Below are 22,331 nucleotides of genomic sequence, written 5' to 3' on the forward strand. Positions count from 1 at the left end.
AGCCCGGACGGGCGAGGGACTGTGTGGGGAGACGGCCATGGCCCAGGCTGTGTTGGAGAGCCTGCAGGCCGCAGAGCAGCCCCACACGAGAGGCAGAGAGGAGCTGCAGCCTTTGGAATGGGTGCACGTCGGAGCAGCCCGTGCAGGGCTGCCGTGTGTGTGAGTTACCCCATGGACTTGCAGGGAGGACTGGTGTGGAGTTCACCCGTCCTGAGGAGGGACAAACGGCAGAAGCTATGAGGAACAGACTAACTGAAACCCCTCACTGCCTGCCCCCCTGAACTGTTCGGAGGGGGGGGGAAGGTAAAAAACACTGAGATCAGGGCTCTGAGCCCGGGAAGAGGGGAGGGGTGGCAAGAAGGTGTTCTTAAAAAGGCTGGTTGGACTCTTCATTGATGTATTACTCTGTGTTGTCTCATTTTGTTTATGTTTTGGGTTTTTGGGGTATGTTTTAGTTGATGTTGCATTAAATTGTTTCTCTGTTTTCTTCCCCAAACCGAGTAGCCTGGTCTGTTTTGTCCTGAACCTTAAGCGGCAATTAAGCTCTCCCTGCCCTTGAGCAATTCTCAGCCTCTTAGGTACTCGAGGCTAATCGTGGTCTTTGTTCCCTGATGGGCTTAAACCAGGTCACTGCCACACTGCCGCAGCTAGAAGAGCTGAAAGCTGTGGTGAAAGTTGTGCAAGAAAGATCTTAGGGAACCACGAGAGATAATGCCTAAGCTAAACAGCTGCATGGACCAGAGTAGCAGATCCTGGGGCACAGCTGCCCAGTTCTGGGGAAGAAGGTGGTGATATGAGTTGAGTGAGAGGATGCTAAAGGAAGTCCATTTAACTCATCATCATGGAAGACTGCTCCATTTCAGTGGATAAAGCTATAGGCTTCTGTGCAGAGACTATCATCTTGCTCTCAAACTATGACAAACTCTTCTACTTCCAGGAAAAACATGATCCTAAACCACAGATTCCACATACACAGGGGAGTCCTTGCTTTCATCTTTGCTAGACACAACTTACCTGGAGTGGCCTTCTCTTAGCTCATGCAGATCTACAGCAGTTTTTACAAACTCCATTCCCAAACACATTCTAACAAATGGTTGCTGGGGTTTGGGATCACAGTCCACCTTGATACAGGTGATGATGCTAATGAGCAATGAGATGTAGCAGCATCAGTGGGTGTAGTGACCACTGAAGATGCTAGGCAAGATACCGCTTAGGAAATGCATCTGGAGTAAACATTGAAAAAGGTCAGCTCAGGGTGCAGACCTGTGCCAAACCCACTGGAGACAGACATGATGTTGCCAATATTTGCAGCATATCATCTTCGTTCAAGAGGCCGTCAAAAGACTCTGATGACAAAAACCCTGATGGCAAACATCCCACTGTTGTGAACCCAGGGCCCCAGAGATGCCTGCCAACATGCCTCTTCAGTGTGAAGGGCAAGGCTCTTTATTCTGCCAAAGGCAGTTCCAGACACCAGTGCTGCTGTGAGAAATGCTATGCAGGCTCTTGGCAAGGCATGGGCTGCCTGACTACTCATTGTGCACTGTGCATCTTCTTTCACAGAAAAGAAAGTCTATCCTGTGTGTGGGTCACCTGCCAGCCTTGAACATGACACCTTTTGTCCTGATAAGTTGGAAACATGATGTGTAAGGCAAAAAGTGTGAATGTCTGACTGAGTGGCTAATGCTCCATAAGAACTTTCTTTGGAATTTGCAGGAAGAAGGTATATGTCATGCATCAGAGTAGGGAAGCTGCCCTCAATTGCATCCCTCCCCTCAGACAGGTTGTATGAAAGTTTCAGCACTGTGGCACAATGTCTCTTACAGCACCCAGGAAGAGCTAAATGTGTCTCAGTCATGCTGTCTGAAGTTACACCAACAGATCTTTTGTAGGCAAATACTTTTGCTCTGCTTCTACTCAGGACAGGGACTCAAGACAGCCTGCCACTGCAATGTTTATTGCCACAGACAAAGCATCACACTAACCACAGTCATATGGCTTCTGGTTCTGGCTTGCTTTTGGCTAGCTTAGTGTGCTGACAATGTGTGCATGTGACTGAATGTGACATTTAAGACTTAAATTGTCATCCCAGTGAAGTGGTGACAAGGTGGAAGTCTGATCTCCTCTGTGAGCTGTGGTGCTACTAAGCAGGGACATGAATCAGCTCTCCCTTACGCTTTGTGAGTAAAATCTGGCCTCCAAATTGTGCTTGCCCCAGATGTGTTAAGGAGAAGTTGAATTTCATCACAGAATCTTACAGCTTGGAAGGGATCTCGAGAGATGATCTAGTCCAACCCCCCTGCCAGAACAGGATCTCCTAGAGTAGGTCACAAAGGAACTCATCCAGGTGGGTTTTGAATGCCTACAGAGAAGGACACTCCACAATCCGTCTGGGCAGCCTGTTCCAATGCTCTGTCACCCTCACAGTGAAGAAATTCTTCCTTGTATTTCTTTGAAACCTCTTATGTTCCAGCTTATACCCATTGACCCTTGTCCTATTGTTGAATGTCACTGAGAACAGCCTGGCTCCATCCTCCTGACACCTGCCCTTTACATATTTGTAAACATTTGTAAACTGCCCCATTCAGCAATGTGCCTACATGGCCTCTAGTGTTAGTTTTATCTACAATGTATTTGAAGAAACCCTTCTTGCTATTTTTGACCTCCCGTGCAAGGTACAACTCCAACAAGGCTTTAGCTTTTCTAGTTGCCTCCCTACATCCTCTGACTACAGTCTTAGATTCACCCCAAGTGGCCATCCCTTCCTTCCACGATCTACAGACTCTTATTTCTCTTGAGTTTGCCCAACAGTTCCCTATTTAACCATGTGGGTCTCCTGGCTCCCTTGCTTGATTTCTTACCCACTGGAATGCTCTGTTCCTGAGCCTGGAAAAAAGTGATCTTTGAACAGAGATCCACTATCTTGGCCCCCTTTATCCTCTAATACCTTGTCCCATGGGATGTGCCCTAGCAATTACTTGAGAAGGCCAAAGTTTGCTCTGCTAAACTCCGAGTTCTGATGGTACCTGGTGTTCTGAACCTGCTGCACAAGATCCTGAACTCCACCATCCCATGGTTGCTGCAGCCAAATCTGCCCTCAACCTTTACTGCTTCAACCAGACCCTGCTTGTTTGTGAGTACAAGATCCAGTAGTGCTCCTTTCCTAGTTGACACATCCACCATTTGCATCAAGAAGTTATCATGGATGTGCTGAAGGAACCTCCTGGACTGTAGGTGACTAGCTGTGTAGGCATTCCAGCAGATATCTGGGTAGTTGAAATCCCCCGTGAGAACCAGGGCCTGTGATTTTGAGGCTGCTCCCAGCTGCCTGTAGAAGGCCTCATCAACTTTCCCATCCTGATCAGGTGACCTGCTATAGACACCCACAACAGTGTCACACATGCTAGCCTGACCCTTAATTCGAACCCACAAACTCTCAGCGTGCCCCTCCTCCTCACCTGGACAGAATTCAGTACCTTCCAGCTGTTCTTTCACATAAAGAGCAACTCCACCACCTCGCCTGGCTGGCCTGTCTTTCCTATAAAGGACATAACCATCCATGACCACATTCCAGTCATGTGAGCTGTCCCACCATGTCTCTGCAAGAGCCATCAGATCACAATCCCTTGCCTATACACAGACTTCCAGCTCCTCCTGTTGATTTCCCATGCCACATGCATTGGTGCACAGGCATGTCAAGAAGGAATCTGATAGTGTAGGATTCAGGTCCATCACTGATTTGCCACCCTTGGGCTCATTTTCATAATGTGGCCTGTTGATGAGGCCACAGAATCCAGGACAAGAAAGGTACCAATGTTCATTCTCTTGCTGTCTGCACTGCCAGTCATTAGCACAGCCCTATGTCCTTGAACAAAGTTGAATCAGTGGGAAAGCCCTGGTATGAGTCATTCTCACAAGATAAATACTGTGATGCATGTGCCGATGCAAAAGGAGGAGTGAGTTACAGAAGAATGATGTCTTCTGTTCATTTGGCTTGTTGCAAATGGACAGAATGGCACGCAATTGCCTTTGGGTGTCAGCCAGGATGAGGAGCTGCCAGCTTATCTTCCTGTCCTGGGACTCCACACAGAACAAACATTGCTGTTTGGAGGTAGAGTGAAAGAAACAAAACACTTGCCTATTTCATGCTTTTTAGCTGCTTATTTCCAAGTAGCATTGGGAGATAAACGGATTTGTTATTTAGGTGGTCTTTCTGTTGCCTATGGTTTGAAGCCCTCTGTATGTGGAAAGGAGGCATAAACTTTCACTATTCTCTTTCAAATGCAGTGCATTATTCCAATGCAATAGAAGGGCATAACAGAGATAATCAAGAAAACTAATTCAGCCACCCTTGGTACTGTGGCACTGTGCCATCTCACAAGCAGCCTGCACTGCCCACAGGGGCATTCACGGGGAATGTCTGCTGCTGAAAACCCGTGCTTCTGCTCTCCAGATGCCCTGGATGCTTGCCTGGGGTAAAGTGGAGCAATTCATAAGTCAAATGGAACAGTACTTGCTTCAGGACTCTGTCTGATATCATTGTTGTCACTGGTGTTTCCAGATCTCAGAATGATTCCTTCTGTGGGCTTAATTTTTTTTTTCTCCTGATCAGACTGAGTCTACTTTCATTGTGCAAGTCTCATGTGAGGGCATAAGGAGAGACATGACACCTGTGCTCCTAAGCAGTTCTGAACAACCACACTATATTTCCTGCCTATGCCTCAGCAAACTCATGCGCATGACTTAAGTAATGAAGCAAGCTTCAAATACCCTGTTCTGGGGACTTTTCTTGTGGCTCTCAACTTCACTCCATTCTACAAGGAAAACAGAAACTGATGGAAATAGGTAACTAGCAGATTAAGGAGATGACCACAGTCATCTCATCCTATAGTAACTGAAAGAAGATGCTTCAGAAAGTCTCATTGGCTGAGCTACTATGCTCAGTGTTGGTAGCTGAATTCAGAAGAACTGACTGCTCTGGACACTGAATAGGCAGAAAATGCCCTGAAAATAGCAAATGACATTGCAGAGGAGACAGTTATCTGAATCCTGGTTCTACTGTGGCTTTTCTCTCCAACCAGATAAGCATTACTTTAAAGGAGTAAAGGTAATGAGAATATAAAAAGTGAACATGAAAGTGGAGACTACGAGGGAATTCCTGCCCCAGGATACATCTATAATGAATGGAAAAGATTGGCAGAAAAAGCAGCACCTGACAGCATGATAGGAAACAGAATTTATGTCATATGGAGAATACTAATATGATTTTTTTTCCTTCCTGTTGTATAAAAGCAATTTCTTTCAAATGTAATAATGGCTTGTTTTTATTATAAAAATATTTTGTCAAAACTAAAACAGTGCTGCTTTGCCTCATGTTAACCAAAATTTCAAAATTAAAAAAGATAGTCAAAACAGTAGAATGAGAGGTAGAAAGATAAAGATCAGAAAAGAAAAGTAATTGTGTGGTTCTTTGAATAATTGCAAAGTTTTCTGACAGAAATGGACATGACTCAATGAACTATTTGACTTGTGATGGAGCAGCATTAACTGACAGGTGTTCTTAAATTTCTCTGCAGACAGATTGGAAGCAACTTTTCTTTGCTATGGACACTAGAGAGACAATGATATTAAGGTCCTTACTGGGTTAGCCTTGCTGTATTTACTATCTCAATTGAAAGCTCCAACAATGTCCTCTAAGGTCACTTAAAGACACTGTGCCAAATTTGGCTATTGAATCTAGATTCACCATGTCTCAGTGTTGTCAGCCTCAAGACCAAGTCTATGTTCTGTTGTTGCACAGGCCTTTCTTTTTCTTTTTTTTTTTTTCCCCTGTAGTATTTTAACTCTTCTGTGTGTGCTGTTTTCTCATTGTAATATGTTGGTCACAATTAAGAAGAAGATGACAAACTCTAGAAATGCATGATCAGAAAACAATAAGCATCTGAAATAAAAATAAGAGTGGGCCGCTACAATTTCTTAACTGAATTGATGCTTTTTTCCAAGACTGAGAATTCTTCACTACTGCGTACTTGTGATGAACTACATTACTTAAAATTTCTAAGGGAGGGTGGGTGGCCTAATACAGCCTTTGTGGGAGCATTACAGTCAGAGGAACCTGAAATGTAACCATTTGCCACATTTTCCATAATAGACGTTTCATTTAAATAGGTGATGGGACAATTATCTACAAGGGCAAGTACCAGCAAATAAATATGTCAGTCCCTGAGCTTTCAGAATTCCTATTTGTAAAAAGTTTCTTTACAGGTTTAAAGACGAGAAAGATGGAATGAGAAATTATCTCTTTTCTTGGACAGCAGGGTAATGTTCTTCAGTGAGTTAAAGATTTGGCAATAATGGTTCTCTGATTTGTTCTCTGCCTGAGTGCTTTACTTTGTCTTCTTATTTTTTCCATTGTCTCTACATAGACCAGGACATAAAAATGCTACAAACATTGTCTATTTGCACATTTATTATTGAATAGGTAGAGAACTGAAAGTGTGCATAATCATGACAGAAACCTTCGCAGACAGTGAAAGTCTGACCTGTCTCATGCACACTCTTAGCATCTGGAGAAGTGCTTTTGTGGGAGCTAGCACAATTGTGCACATCCTCATGTGTGTGTGCACATGTGCACAGGTTTGTGAATGCGCTTGTTCACGTGAAGAAATATCTCCGTTGTCAGAATGCTTTTCCACTTCTTGTCCTTTCTACTGTGTGAGAGTCACCCCAGGTTTAACTGATGGCATTTCCATTCACTTTTAGGCAAGCAAAACTGACAGAAAAATAATATGCAGCAGAAATGAAAGAAACACTCTGAGACACTATGAACTCATGGAATGTAGTAGTTATTTAACTTTCATTCAGTGGTCATTGAAAATTACTTTTGTCACAAGAAGATGTTTGCAGAAGGTGCCTGGATGTCTCTCTATATCTGAGTAAGTAGACAGACTTTTCTGGAGACATATAACTACATGGCTTACGCACAGTTTTGTATGCATTAATCTATGATAGCTAGAAGTGTGATCTTTTTGCCAACAGAGATGTTTGCACAACCCCATCATAAAGACACATTACAACAAGCACAGCTTCCTGTGTACTGATACAGAGTACCTGTGTATTGATATAGTTGATCTCTGATTCAGGCATTGCTACTTGAACAACAAAGTGAAAATGTTTGGCAAAATACCTGTTTCCCTACCAGGTACAAGCAAACCAACAGGACAATTTACACTGACTTTCAGTGCCAATGTGAGTCCTACACATAAACGGATGCTTGAAGCTGGATTGTTAGTAGTGACTAGGAGTGAGCTGCATCCAAACATCACTTTCCTGTTGGTATTCATTACTGTATGTGAGAAAACTATGAAGGAAGGGGGAACAGGATGACAAGGAGGAAATAAATTTTTTCTTCTCTTTCAGAAGCAAAAACTAAAGAATAAAGAAAGGAGAAATGTTCTTTAAACTCTAGCAAAATATTTCATCTTAAGAAAGTGCTAAAAGTCCCCTTGACACAAAAGTCCCATCAAACTGTTTTAATGCTGTGGTCAAATTGCATTCTGAAATCTTGGAATACAGGATGAGTGTCTCAAAAGGATAAGAGAAACAATATCAAACTCCTTTAACATGTGTTGACCATCTGGAAAGGTTTCAAGAGCAAATCCACATCTTATCAAGAAAAAGATGCTGCTAGGTTACCTAATTCCTCTTTAAAAATACCTGGAGAAAAAAAAAATTCATGAAGATCTGCTTAGGAATTTCTGTATTTTATGACACAGATGCCAGACCTTGGGATATTATCTCAAACTAATGAATGCACACATTTGGCCTAGCAAAGGGATGTGGACTGACTCCTTAGTATGAACCGTGTGAAGTGGAAAGGCACTAAAATTTAGTGCAAAGCTATTCTTGATGAGATAGAGAAAAGATGGAGGTGGAGATCCCGTCGTCATGTCTCCAAGTTTCAGTGGTCCAGAGCAAATCTATTAATAGCTGTCTTTGTGCCCTAATTACCAGTTTTCCTAGTTCGGGCTAGGATAGGGTTAACTTTGATGAGGCAGTAGGAAGAGTACAGCATGGGCAGCTGGCCCAGGCTGGCCAACAGGTATTCAATACCATACTGATGTCATGCCCAGTACATATAGACTGGGAGCTAGTCTGGGGCAGCGCTGCGGAACTGGGGGTTCAGCTGCCGGTTGGGAGCGGTCATGTCAGGTCCTGGGTGGTGAGCAGCTGCAGCACACATATTTCCTTTTGTATATCCCCTCATTTACTGTTACAACTGTTTTTCCTGAACTTGTGTCTTCTTATGGTTGTTCTATTAAACTGTTCTTATTTCAACCTATGGGAGTTTTTCCCCTTTTTGTCTGATTCCCCTCCCTGTTCTGCTGGAAGGAGGAGGAGTGAGAGAGCATCCTCATGGCTCTTTGTCCCCGACTGGACAAAACCACATTATGTGGCACCCAACGTGGGGTCTGCAGGGTTGAAATAAGACAGAGTGGGCTGAAACAATTTTCTTGTGTACATTTCTGATATTAGTTAAAAAGTTGCTGGTCACAATGTTGATTTATATGCTTACATGGCATTGGCCAATAATTTCTCATGTGCACTATGTATTCTCTGTGATGGTGTTTATTGCCTTTGGAAAAGGGACGAAAGCACTGATTCTGGTATACTGGTTGTTACTGGCTTATGGTATGGTTCTATCACTGGGTATGGAGCTAGACCAGTACTTGTACATGACTTGGTTGTCATTTCTGCACCTTGGACATTTCCTCTCAGAATTTAGTGACAGTAATGACACTCAATTCATGGGAAAAATGGAGAGATGTAATTTTTCTATTTTTTCCATCCTCCCTTACTTGTTCAGGTTAACTGCAATAGCTTTTGACAATTCAGAATACACTTGAGATGTTCCAGCCATTGTGGTTTTATTGTTCTGTCCTCTAGGTAGAGTGTTCTTCTTGGGTAGGGTTGCAAAATCTGTTTTTCAGACTGTTATGAGGTTGGGCAGCTATGGAGGAATTGACATACAGAAGAATATGAACAGTTACTGGAAGAGTTTTTTACTTGTACAGATTAGGAATGTTGCCCTAGCAGCAGCTGTGGCTATTCAAACTGAGGCAACTGATGCTGTTGCTGCCCTAACCCCAACAGCAGACACTGATCCTGAATCAGAGGATCAACCTGTGGCAGTGTCAGTTGCTCCTGTCCAGAAAAAGAAATACATTAAAAAAATCAGTTGTCCTTGTGAGGGATGAGGACAAACCAGGGTCATTATGGGAGCAGGAGGAAAAATCAGAGCCAGAGATAACCAGCTGATCCTTGTCCCTGAGTGAATTGTGAGAAGTGCAAAAGGATTACAGTTGCCACCCAAGGGAGCACATTGTCACCTGGCTGCTCCAATGCTGGGAGAATGGGGCCCACAGCTTGGACTTGGAGGGCAGGGAAGTCAGGCAGCTGGGTTCCCTGTCCTGGGATGGTGGCATTAACAAGGCAACTGGAAGAAAGACAGAAGTCCTCAGCCTCTGGAGATGACTTTTGTTAGGCGTGAAGGAAAGATACTCCTTCAAAGAAGATATCATATGCCACCCAGGCAAGTGGACCACAATGGACAAAGGTATCCAGTATATGAGGGAGTCAGCTGTGCCGGAAATGATTTATAATGAGGAGTCACCAACAGACCCAGGTGAGGTACAGTGCATTTGATCTATGTGACAAAGATTTCTGCAAAGTGCACCATCATCTTATACCAATTCATTGGCAGTCATCTCCTGGAAAGAAGGCGAGGGGAAAATGCTGGAGGAAATGGGTGCTCAACTTCGGCAATATGAAGGAAGTCTGTCTTCCTCCCTACAGGCTGTAGTTTCAGTTGTAGATAAAATGTCACAAGAGTTCTGTCAGTTCAAAGAAGATATGTCCTGCCCTCCACCTGCCTGAGTCCATACTTCAGCTATTAGTAAATGTCCCTCTGTTCAAGAGAGGGAATATAGAGGGCAGACACCACGAGGTGCTTTTTGCTCTTACCTGCATGACTAGGGAGAGACATGAACAAGTGACATAGGCAACCTACTTCGGCCTTAAGGGCGTGGGCATGGGAGTTACAGGGAAAAACAGTTACAATAAGCAATTTTTCCTGGAAAGATGCCGCTCCGGTTTCCAATTAGCAGCCCCCCAAGACAGAATAGAAGGTTTGATCTCAATTCTGATCCCCTTGAGGAGACTTCTAGCTCTTTTCTATAAAAAGTATGCAATGACTGCCATGGCCAGTACTAGGGAGGCCCTGCCTCCAGCCAGGTGGAGGAGAGGGACAACTGAGTTTATTGGACAGTGTGGATCCGATGGCCTGGCACATCAAACCCACAAGAGTACAAGGCTTTAGTGGATACTGGAGCACAATGCACTCTGATGCCATCAAGCTGTAAAGGGACAGAATCTGTTTGTATTTCTGGAGTGACAGGGGGATCTCAACAGCTAACCTTGTTAGAAGCTGAAGTGAGTTTAACTGGGGATGAGTGGCACAAACATCCCATTGTGACAGGCCCAGAAGCTCCGTGTATCCTGGGCATAGACTACCTCAAGAGAGGGTATTTTAAGGATCCAAAAGGGTACCGGTGGGCCTTTGGTGTGGCTGCAGTGGAGAGAGAGGAAATTGAACAACTCTCCAGCATGCCCGGCCTTTCAGAGGACCCTTCTGTTGTGGGGTCTGATGGTCAAAGAACAACAGGTGCCAATTGCGACCACAACAGTGCACCGGCGGCAATATCACACCAGCAGAGATTCAGTGATTCCCATTCATAAGTTGATTTGCCAACTGGAGAGCCAAGGGGTGATCAGCAAAACTCACTCACCCTTTAACAGTCCCATATGGCCAGTACGAAAGTCTAGTGGAGAGTGAAGGATGACAGTGGACTATCATGGCCTGAATGAAGTCACGCCGCCGCTGAGCGCAGCTGTGCCGGACATGCTGGAACTCCAATATGAACTGGAGTCCAAGGCAGCCAAATAGTATGCCACCATTGACATCAACAACACATTCTTCTCAATTCCTGTGGCAGTAGAGTGCAGGTCCCAGTTCGCTTTCACTTGGAGAGGGGTTCAGTATACCTGGAATTGACTGCCCTGGTGGTGGAAACAGCCCTACTTTCTGCCATGGACTGATCCAGGCCACACTGGAGAAGGGCGAGGCCCCAGAGCACCTGCAATACATTCATGACATTGTTGTGTGGGGTGACTCAGCAGAGGAAGTTCTTGAGAAGGCAAAGAAGATAATTCAAATTCTTCTGAAGGCTGGTTTTGCCATTAAACGAAGTAAGGTCAGAGGGCCTGCGCAGGAGATCCAGTTTTTAGGAATAAAATGACAGGATGGACGTCACCATATCCCAATAGATGTGATCAACAAAATTGCAGCCATGTCTCCCCCAACTAGCAAAAACGAAACACAAGCTTTCCTAGGTGTTGTGGGTTTTTGGAGAATGCATATTCCAAATTACAGTATGATTGTGCGCCCTCTCTACCACGTAACACGGAAGAAAAATGATTTTGAATGTTTTGAACAAATCAAACAGGAGATTGTTCATGCGATGGCACTTGGGCCAGTCCGGACAGGACCAGATGTTAAAAATGTGCTCTACACTGCAGCTGGGGAGAATGACCTTACTTGAAGTCTTTGACAGAGAGCACCTGGGGAGACTTGAGGCTGATCCCTTGGGTTCTGGAGTTGGGGATACAGACAATCTGAGGCCCGATACACTCCAACCAAGAAGGAGATACTGGCAGCATATGAAGGGGTTCAAGTTGTGTCAGAAGTGATTGGCATGGAAGTGCAACTTTTCAAAGGGATGTTCAAAGGGAGGGCCTCCTCCACACATCATGCAACTGATGCTACATGGAGTAAGTGGATCACACTGATCACACAACGAGCTCGCGTAGGAAATTCTAGCAGCCCTGGAATTCTGGAAGTGATGACGAACTGGCCAGAGTGGGGAGACAGTGAAATATCACCAGAAAAGGAGGTGACACATTCTGAAGAGTCCCAATCATATGAAGAACTTCCAGAAGAACCTGCGACCTGATCTAGGTGACCCTGCTTCTGCAGGGGAGTTGCACTAGATTATCTCTAAAGGTCCCTTCCAACCCCTACCATTCTATGATTCTATCGTTCTATGATTCTAAGATGAGAAGCGATGTGACTTGTTCACGGATGGATCCTGTTGTCTTGTGGGGAAGCAACAGAGGTAGAAGGCAGCTGTGTGGAGTGCCCTATGCAAAATCTCAGAAGCTGCAGAAGGAGTGGGTGAATCAAGTCAGTTTACAGAGGTAAAAGCCATCCAGTTGGTTTTAGACATTGCCAAACGAGAAAAATGGCCAAAGCTTAATCTCTACACTGTCTCGTGGATAACGGCAAATGCTCTGCAGAGGTGGTTACAGCAATGGAGACAAAACAACTGGTGACGATGGGGCAAACCCCTCTGGGCTGCCCCAATATGCCAAGACATCACTGCTCGGCTGGAGAAGCTGGTTGTGAAAGTGTGCCATGTAGATGCCCATATACTTAAGAAGAGGGCCATGGAAGAATATCTGCATAACCAGCAAGTGGACAAGGCTGCAGAGATTGGAGCAGCAGGTAGATTTGGATTGGTAACACAAGGGGAAGTTATTTTTAGCTCAGTGGGCCCATGACACCTCAGGTCATCAAGGCAGAGATGCCACCTATAAATGGGCTCGTGATCAAGGAGTGGATTTAACCTTGGACACCATTGCACGTGTTGTCCATGAGTGTGAGACATGCTACAATCAAACAAGTCAAAAGATTGAAGCCCATATGGTATGAAGGGCGATGGCAGAAATATAAACACAGAGAGGCCTGGAAGATTGATTATATCTGCCACAGACTCACCAAGGCAAATGCCATGTGCTCACAATGGTGGAGGTGACCACCGGCTGGTTGGAAACATATCTTGTGTCTCATGCCACCGCCCATAGCACCATCCAGGGCCTTGAAAAGAAAATCCTCTGGTGATATGGCACTCCAGAAAGAATTGAATCAGACAATGGGACAACACCTCCGGAACAACCTCATAGATGCCTGGGCCAGAGCGTATGGCATTGAATGGGTTTATCATCCCCTATCATGCACCAGCCTCGGGAAAATGGACTACTATGGACTACTGAAGACCACACTGAGAGCAATGGGGAGTGGGACTTCCAAACATTGGGATATACATTTAGAGAAGGCCACCTGGCTAGTCAACTCCAGAGGATCTGTCAACAGAACTGGCCCTGCCCAATCAGAACTTTTACATACTGAAGAAGGGGATAAAGTCCCTGTGGTGCATGTAAAAGATCTGTTAGGGAAAGCAGTCTGGATGAGTCCTACTTTGGGTTTTTCCCCTTTTTGACTGATTCCTCTCCCTGTTCTGCTGGCTCTTTGTCCCTGGCTGGACAAAACCACGACACCGGTGAACACAGGAGATAGTAGTACCTTCCAGCCTTAACAGGGTTATGTGGGGAGTATTGCCTGACTTTTGGCATATCCTCAGATATTAGCTGGTTAAAAGGGTCTGGTGTATGCTATTATCCTCATGATAGACTTCAGATAGTATGACATTTTCACATAAGGAGTGCTATACTAAGTCAGACCAAAAGTATTTGCAACTCGGATCTTTGTGTCCAGAATCTATTAGTACCAGGAGCTTAATGCAATCTCCCATGAAACAATAGAAAGACATCTCTTTCCCGCTATGCCATATTTTCCTCAGGGCTTGAGACACAGGAGATCAATGTTACTGCGAGTTTGCCAGGACTAATAGCCACTAATGAACTTATTCCTCATAAAATTGTGCATTTTCTTTTGAATTCATTATTTTTTTTGGCTAAGGGCTCTTCAGTGTGAGAAGAGAAATGTTTCTGGAATGCTTGAAATCAGTTACTTGATCATTTCAGCCATTTATTCATTCCTACTTTTCAATGTGACATGGTGACTAGTTTATTCTAATTTACTCTCCTTTGCTGATTTTGTAGATCTCTACTTCAATTGTCTAGACAACAATGACTTCAGACCAATGCAAAATTGGGATTTTGTAAATATCTCCCCAGATGACATTTAGATTCACTTGTCTGATCTGAAAGCAAAAGTCTCTGCAATCATTAAAGAGTGCTGCTTATGGGGAAAGAGGAGCAGAATGTTCTCTTAGAAGCCATGTTGTCAACCATAAAGCCAATTCATATTATCACTGGAATTGAATTTACCATTTGTACCATATAGCTCTCTTATCTAGTTACTTAATGGACATTTGGTCTATGACAGCAACTCCAAAACCAACTGAAACCACCAGCTGATTAAATGGAATAAGATGTACTTGTTTCAAACACAGAAAAGAGTGAGTCTGTAAAAAATGTGTGACACAGAAGTGATCCTTACAGAAGCCATCTCTGAGGCTTGGAAAATGCACAGTGCAACTGTATTTGTCAATCCCAATGGCAACTATCACTTTTGTAGCAATTAATTACACATTGCTCTGGCTGTAGTCTAACATATTCAGGTCTTAGAGTCAGCAAAGGCTTATATACGTACAGATTTCAAAGAACATTAAGTCACTGCAGTTGTGTTCTCACAGATTGCAGCCAAGCAGGGCCTAGTTGGGTGCATTTTGAGGAAGACAGAAGGGAAAATGGACTTATGTTTCCTTCAGTATCCTCAGGAGATGTAGCTTTCAACTAATGGTTGAGTGGGAAAAGGAATAAAATGAAAGATAGGAAGACAATGCCTAGGATTGAAAGATTATTTTTACTAATTACAGGATTTATCTTAGTGAGAAATCATCTCTTCACTTACAGAGTCCTAAGCCCTCCCCTGAGGACAGAGAAGAAAGCCCAAAAGGACTGTTGGAATGATGCCTGGAGCCCCAGCTCACTAATCACTTGCATTTGTTCAATATTCTTATAATGGGAATAAACACTAAATTTCTGAACCACAGAAGAATTGCTGTCTAAGCACAATGAGTCTTGTCATTGTTCCATTGCTGCCCATACCCTTGGGTGTCCACCTGTCAGTAACTGGAGCCATGTCTAATATTTAATGATTGGTTGAAACTCATAATTTCTGGCCAGTGAAAAGGTCAACAGTACCACACTGCGGGTTATGGGTTTGTTTCTTAGGCTATAGATTCAAAAGTAATTTGCAATTTCTTTTGTCCACCTAGAGAAGGATATTGGGGTTTGGAAGTGTTTGCTAGTCCAGATTTTAAAATTGAATATGGAAAAGAGAAAGCAAGTGCAGCTTTGGAACACACATAAAACAAACAGTCAAAAAATTTCTATGATAGGTCTGAAATGTACTTTTAAAATTGTTACTTCCTTGAAATTCATGACCTTTTTCTTCCGTTTCTTTGGCATCTTTAGAATTAAAAGTGGAGGGCTGTGGCACATATTTGATCTAGAAAATGACACCTTTGTGTACTTGAGTGTCTTGCACATATACACTTAGGAAGGAAGCCTTCAGAGGCAGAGGAATAAGATAGTGTTGCCATTTGTTGTATCTGTGCTGTGCCACAGACGCTCAGCCCCATGTTATGCTAAATTCTTCCCTGAAGCCCTGGAAATCGTGCTGGGTCCAGCCTCAGATCTCTCAGCAGTGCACTTTAGTGCCACTAGGGATTATACAGCTTCTCACTGGTTTGATCTGAGATCTTGTCGCATGCTGTGACAGCAGTGAGAGATACTGTGTGTGATGTGCATCAGCTCCCGTCAGGTGGTCTGACACATAAACCTTGCTTTCTGGGCAATATGCTGCCTTGGAAGCCTGTAGACCTGTGGAGAGCTGCAAAGGAACCTGGTGGTTCTGGCATGCCTCTTGATATGCAAGTGGGTTAGGGGCATAGGAGAACAGATAAGACAACTTTGAAGGTACATTGTTAAGTAAACAAGCACGGGAAGTCTGGACCAATTTGATTAGTCAGAGGAAATCTGTACAGGGATTTAACCCATTTAAGGTTAGATTTGTACTTTTCTGCAGGTTTGCTCAGTTTGGCTTCTGAGGCAGAGACTGAATCTTGCTATTCTGAGATGTGTGCCTTTGGTTAGCTGTTGGGCTAATCTCTCCACTGACGTAACTCCACTGAGGCTCACTGATTTGCAAAGCACTTGGAGTCCTGCTCCTGGTTTTCCTCTTTCCCTCTCTGCCTCTCTGGCACTCTCTACTCTTCTCCTATTACTCCAGAGGGTGTAACCTGGCAAACCACAGCTGTGCTACTTCGATGAGGCTCTGGCCCTAAATTGCTCTGAATTCAGCTGACCTTTCCAAACAGGTCTTTAGGGGCTTTGCTTTGTGCTTGTGTGTTTTTCATAGTCCATTTTTTCTGCATGAAACACACATTGTGTTCTGCTTACAACTCTCAAAACTTCTTCTGCTTGTCTGTATAAGTTACTCCACCTTGAAAGGAGCTGAACTTCCACCTGGGACTCGTACTTTGTTTGCCTTCCATCAGTCTTGATTCTCTGTAGTCACACTGTACTCCTTCCTTGCTTTCTCCAGGCCTGACAGCCTGAACCACTATAAGGTGTGTGGCTACTCTGGAAGCTGGCATTGAAGTAACATGTAATTAGAAAAAAAAAAAAAATTACAGAGAGGGAGATGCAGACGTGAACATACACATTCTTTGGTGAGGATGATGACTCTGCTATGTGTTGATCATACTTTTTTAAGTGTTTTCTCTATTCCTCTTGTAATAACTGCTTTCCCTCCAACCTGCTGGGGTCAAAAATCTTGGCTGGGAGTCATGGGGAGGAAGGTGGAGGATACAATCCTCCATGTCAATGTGACTGATTTCATGGATTTTTTTTTAATGTGTTAACAAAGACATCAAGGGGAAGATTGTCATTTGAGCCAGAAGAGAAATTCTTTAGTGTTTGGGAGGGCAATGGGGGAAAAAATGAAGTGAGTTAATTTAGCTTAATTTGAATTCTGTGTGATGCTGAGCAAAATAGTTTTGGTTTGGTTATTTAGTACTGTTTCAGCATTTTTCACGTAAAAGTGGCCCAAGTTGAAACAAAAAATGCTTATACCAAAGCTCCCAAGCTTTGTTTAAAAATGTCCAAGTGTCACTGTTTTTCCCAGAATGACACATTCTAAGCTGGAAGGTCCTGGGGATCTTAGGTGAGGGGGTGGGAGGGGGCATAGGTTGCAGATGGAAATTAATCTCATAAAAAGGAAAATGTTTTTTCTGAGAAAGCACCCACTAAGTGCAAATTGAATTTGTAAATGGTTTCAGTGTCACCAAAATTGTACTGTCTGGCAACTTTACTGTATCAAGGATTTACTGTGAAATATGTCAGTGATTCAGCCTAGAAAACAGTTATAAATCATTCCTAAATTGCTTCTGTCCACAGCATTGCTATGCTAACGTAGACTCTGAGTTTACAGTACACAGACCCAGAACACCCAGCTGTAGGACTCTCTAAAGATGTCTTCATTTCTTCTGTCAGTTTACATAACCTCTCTCTCATGCACACACAAACACACATAAAGGAGTTCCTAGGTTTTAAGGCTGTCAAATGATTTTAAGGGGAAAGAAAGAAGAGAGTGATCTAAATCTAAATCTAAATCTAATTCTTCTAAAGAAGAGAGTGATCTAAATACTGTGGTCTTTGAAATTGAGCAAAGATTGCATCAGAGAGCTGATTTGTTCTTTAATTAAAAGCAGTATTCCCATAAAGCCACCCACAGACCAGTCCCTTGGAAAATCCGTTGGGCTTCTAAACACAAGTAAAGAGACTATGTTTCATTGCCTTTGCATGTTTCTCAGCTCATGTTTGCTGAGTTCATCTGGAGGCAGACTGAACCACTTCCAGCCTGGTCTTTCAGATGGTGCAAGGGAAGGAGCTGGAAACTGCACTCTGATGCAGAAGTAAGACTTAATTTCTTGATTGCTTAGCATCTTCCATGCCCTGTTGAATTTTCCTCCTGTGCATACACTCCCTAATTTAGGAGGTGTAAGCACAGCTTGGTGTGCTATCTGTGAAAGGTTCTTGCCTACTATGGCTAGATCACTACTTACTATGAGGACCAGTCCCCAGAAAATCACTACAAAGGGTATTATTTCTCCACGTGATAATCCCACCCACAAATTTTCCAGGAATAAGTCCCATTAAGCTCAATGGGAACAGTTTTAGGGGTTAAAAACTACACTTGGTCCCCACTGTCCGCTTAAAGTCTTAATTTTTGCAGCTCACATCTTAGTTTCTAAGTTGTAGGCATAGACATCTAAAAAAACATGTTTTAGCTCACTTTGTGGAGGAGTTATTACAAGCTTGTATCAAGTTCTGTTGCTTATAAGGCAAAGGGAACCTTATGCTGCAATTTCCCTGATTCTGAATAAACTTGAGATGAAGCTCAGATGAAACCACTCCTTTCTTTTGCACATTTGCTGCTCATGCTGTGTCAAACCTGATTATTATCATTATCTCAGTTCTGTCACAATCTATAAATACATGTCTAAATAAACCAAACAGCATGGCAATTTTTGTCAAGCGGGAATTGAGAGGAAAGATTTTATTATGGCTTTGCAGAGAATGCTTTGCAGAAACAGGGAGTAAAATAAGACTTAAGAGTCTGTGGTGATACTATAGATTAAGAGACATCTCCTGGGACTAGCAGCTCCTAGTAGCAATGGTTTTCTGCTAGGCCTGGAATTTCTTCTCCCCAAAATAAGCAGGATTTCTAACTCTATCAGGACAGAATGGGACTGAATGAAAGCTCCAAGATAAAAATTGGGCAAATGGTACCTAACAGTGACTCAAACCCCAGAAGTCCATACTTTCAAAGCTTTGTTCTAGCCTCAGAGTAGAGATGGTCTCCTTTGCATACAAAAGAGCCTGGATGGAAAAAAAATCACAAAATGTTACTGAAACAAGTTACAGACAAGGCAATTGTTGTGTATACATAAAAGGAAACATGAGAGGTATATTTTAACCTACACCTCTTAGCTCGTAACTGTGGACTGGATCCAATGCCTATAAAAGTTAAAGGAAAGACTCTCATTGACTTCACCAGAACTGGATCAATTCCCAGGTGAGTTACACCTACTTCGGCTCCCCACCGTAGGTGGAGGTAGTCCTAAAAGAGAGAGGGAGTGAAAGAGTTTAATTTACACTACCTTCCAGTTTACTGCTGCTCTTTCAGTCAAGAGGAAAAATCTGTAGCTTTAGAGAAGAGGAAGTTATGATGTAGTACGGACAGGTATCTTTTTTTGTGTTGTTTGTGAGGTAAGTCACTTTAAAGATTTCAATTGACACTTTGAAAATTGCACCTCAAGCATTTTCAGACACTTTTTACAAAGGTACCTGTGATTCTGAGGGCTTCTGTTCTCTTGCTTAAGCAGTTGGTACATGAACTGGCTTCAAAAGGACACAAAGATCCAGATATCTGAAAGTCAGGAGCAAAGGATTTCTACTCTGGCAGCCAAAATAACATAGGCAGCCAAAATAATAGATCACACGAAGGAGATGGTCTAAACATGCCAGCTGCAAAGTGTGGCAATTCTAACACATAATACCTGCTTTAAATTAGACAATGAATTACCTAATACAGAGTGAGATGAGAGAGTGGAATTTAAAAAGACACAACAATCTCAAAACAACAAAAAAAACCACCCCACACGGCAATTAAAAACCTGTTGGTTGCTACTGGCATGATTTAATTTTGCTTCTGATCCTTTGATTACTCACTGAGAGACTTACTAATGCCTCATGGAAAACTTTACCAGTTTACTAAGGAACTTTACCAGTTCCTTGCTTTGTTTTAGGATGTCTCAGCTTTACCAGTTTTCCATGTTGAAGCATTTAGAGGAAATATGTTATATCATGTTTTGTGATCTGTTTCCTCTTTCCCCACCTCATACCACCACAGAGATTTGCCTGAAAATTAGAAACTGGATTTCTGGCTGCTGTAAACAGGCCTAGCACTATGGTGACTTTATTAACTGACTTCAGTGAGGGTGAAACCTCATACCTGTTCTGAAATGTTATTTTCTCTTGCATGTCAGTGCTTGTGAAACATCCTTGTCTAACATGCTTCAAACTAATGAATGTGCTTCTGGTTGATGAGACCTGTTTCTTCACTGACATCTTCTCCCATGATACCTTGAAGCAAATGTCCTGCCAGCATCCCCACATATAGTGTAACATTCTGTGTCTCCAAGGATTCTGCATCTCTGTACTCACCTGATCCTTTCTCTCTCTGTTGTAAGAAATATTAGGTGCCTAGACAATAAGCATGAGACTCAGCTGTCTATCCCTCAACTGCAAGTTTACTTCCTTGCTTTGTTTTAGGATGTCTCAGCTGATGTCAGTACAGGCTCAAGGTTAGAAACCCTCTGCTTTGTGGGGTCTCATAATACAATTCCAGAATGTCTTATTAACACCACGAAGAACCTCCACATGCCTTGGACACTCTTATGTTTTCATAGAGAAACACTACCCCAGAGAGCTGTAACCTGTCTTACATCGTTTCAGACTGAACGGACTGAAAAGAAATCACGCAAGTCAAGTGTCAGCAAAAGCGGTCAGCATCTAGAAGACATCAAGTCTTATGTAGTGTCAGATTTGCTCTAGGGGGAGTTGGCCCTGAAGCATGTGGATGTGGCTTCATCTGTTTTACTTGTCCAGTCTTTTATTTAGTGGCATTGCTGTGCCCCTTGTATCTATAGATTTGGCAAGATGTAGGTTTCCTGGAGAGGAGCAATAGGCTAAGTGTGCAGTTCTTTGTGGGCTTGTGTCCATTTGGGTTCAGACTAGTGAATTTAAACAGACTATTCTGAGCTGTTACAAACATCTGGTTACACAAAAATGCTGTAGAGTGAAAAATAAATAATGAGTCAGTATTTCTGACATTTTCCATCTTAAATCCCAGTGTGACCACAAGCTCTCCTTTTAGGGGAAAGCTGTCTAGGGTGCATTGTGATAAAGTAGTGCAAGATATCCAGTATTTGCTATTAAGAGTTGTTCGTTTTGCTTCTAATCGAGTCTGGAATTCAGCCTTCCTGTGAGTGTTTTATTATCCTCTCTGGTGATAAATATCCTCATGTGCATGGTGTGAGCTCTGTTGAAGCTGTTTGCTGGTATAAGGATGGTCCTGTAGGAAAGTTATTGGAATATTAACTCAGAAAATAGTGTTCTGGCTTTATTGTAGTTTTCTGTATGACTACAGACAAATAATTTGCTTTTCCTCTGTGTTCAGATTCTACACTCTGCTCACATAGCAGTCCAACAGTCCTGTCTCAATTGCATGTAAATAGAGCAGGTGCAAATTTTTACTGCCAGATATGTAGGACTTTTGGCACCTACATGATCATCATCAGCTCTGCCGTGGGGCAGTTACATAGGAAGCTGTGTCCATATATCTCCCTAGATGTAGTATAACAGATATACAATATTAAAACGGTAGCAATTATTAATGTCAGATAGTCATCACACAGCTCCATCAAGTAAAGGTCATTCCTTTGTTTTATGGTGACTGTGAAAAAAAAAGGCAAAGCAAGGTGCTATTCATACACATTGATGAATGAGAAATAATTTTCTGTTCTTACACCAAGACATAAAGAAGACTTGTCCATGGCTTGTGTTTCTGCTTACAGGGTTACAGTGTCAACCTTAACACACTTTAGTGGTTGAGCTGATGCCTCCAGCACACTGAGAAGTAGTTACAAGTGCTAGCTCCTAAAAAGTAGTCACATTGCCAGCATCTGCCAGGTTGTCTTGGTTTTTGCCAATGCAAGAGGTATTTGTTAAGTCCTACACATAAGAAGTGTTTATCTTTCATGATATGCAAATCTTTGACTTGCAAGACTTCATTTTTGGAGAGAATGACATCTTGGTGGAAGTGACAGGTGAAAATGCATCAAGTGTATTTCTGAACATGAAATACAAACTGAGCCCTTGCTTACTTGCATGCCTGTGGCATAAAGCTGCTTGGTGTATTTTTGGAGCAAAAGCCACAGCTCAGCCACAGAAATGTTTTCCAGTGCTGTCTGTTTGCCTTTTTAAGCATTAGGCAACTCAGAGTGCATAAACAAACAGGATGCTGAGCAGTTAAATTGAAATATGCATCCAGGTTCTCTGGTCTGTCAGGAAGGCTTTTGTGCCTGTCCTGAAACAGACGTGATGGAAGTCCTGGAGTTGTTCTGTGTGTTCTTGGAGCTTTTCTTATGTAAGAAGCAAAGGTTGTTACAGGGAGGGGCTTTGTCTGGCCAAACAGGCTCTCTTCATTGAAACTGAGCAATGAAATCACCAGAATGAATACCTAAAGAGCAGCAAAGATGAGGATAACATCTAGACCA

The sequence above is a fragment of the Colius striatus genome, chromosome Z (genome assembly GCF_028858725.1).
Source record: "Colius striatus isolate bColStr4 chromosome Z, bColStr4.1.hap1, whole genome shotgun sequence".
NCBI lineage: Eukaryota > Metazoa > Chordata > Aves > Coliiformes > Coliidae > Colius > Colius striatus.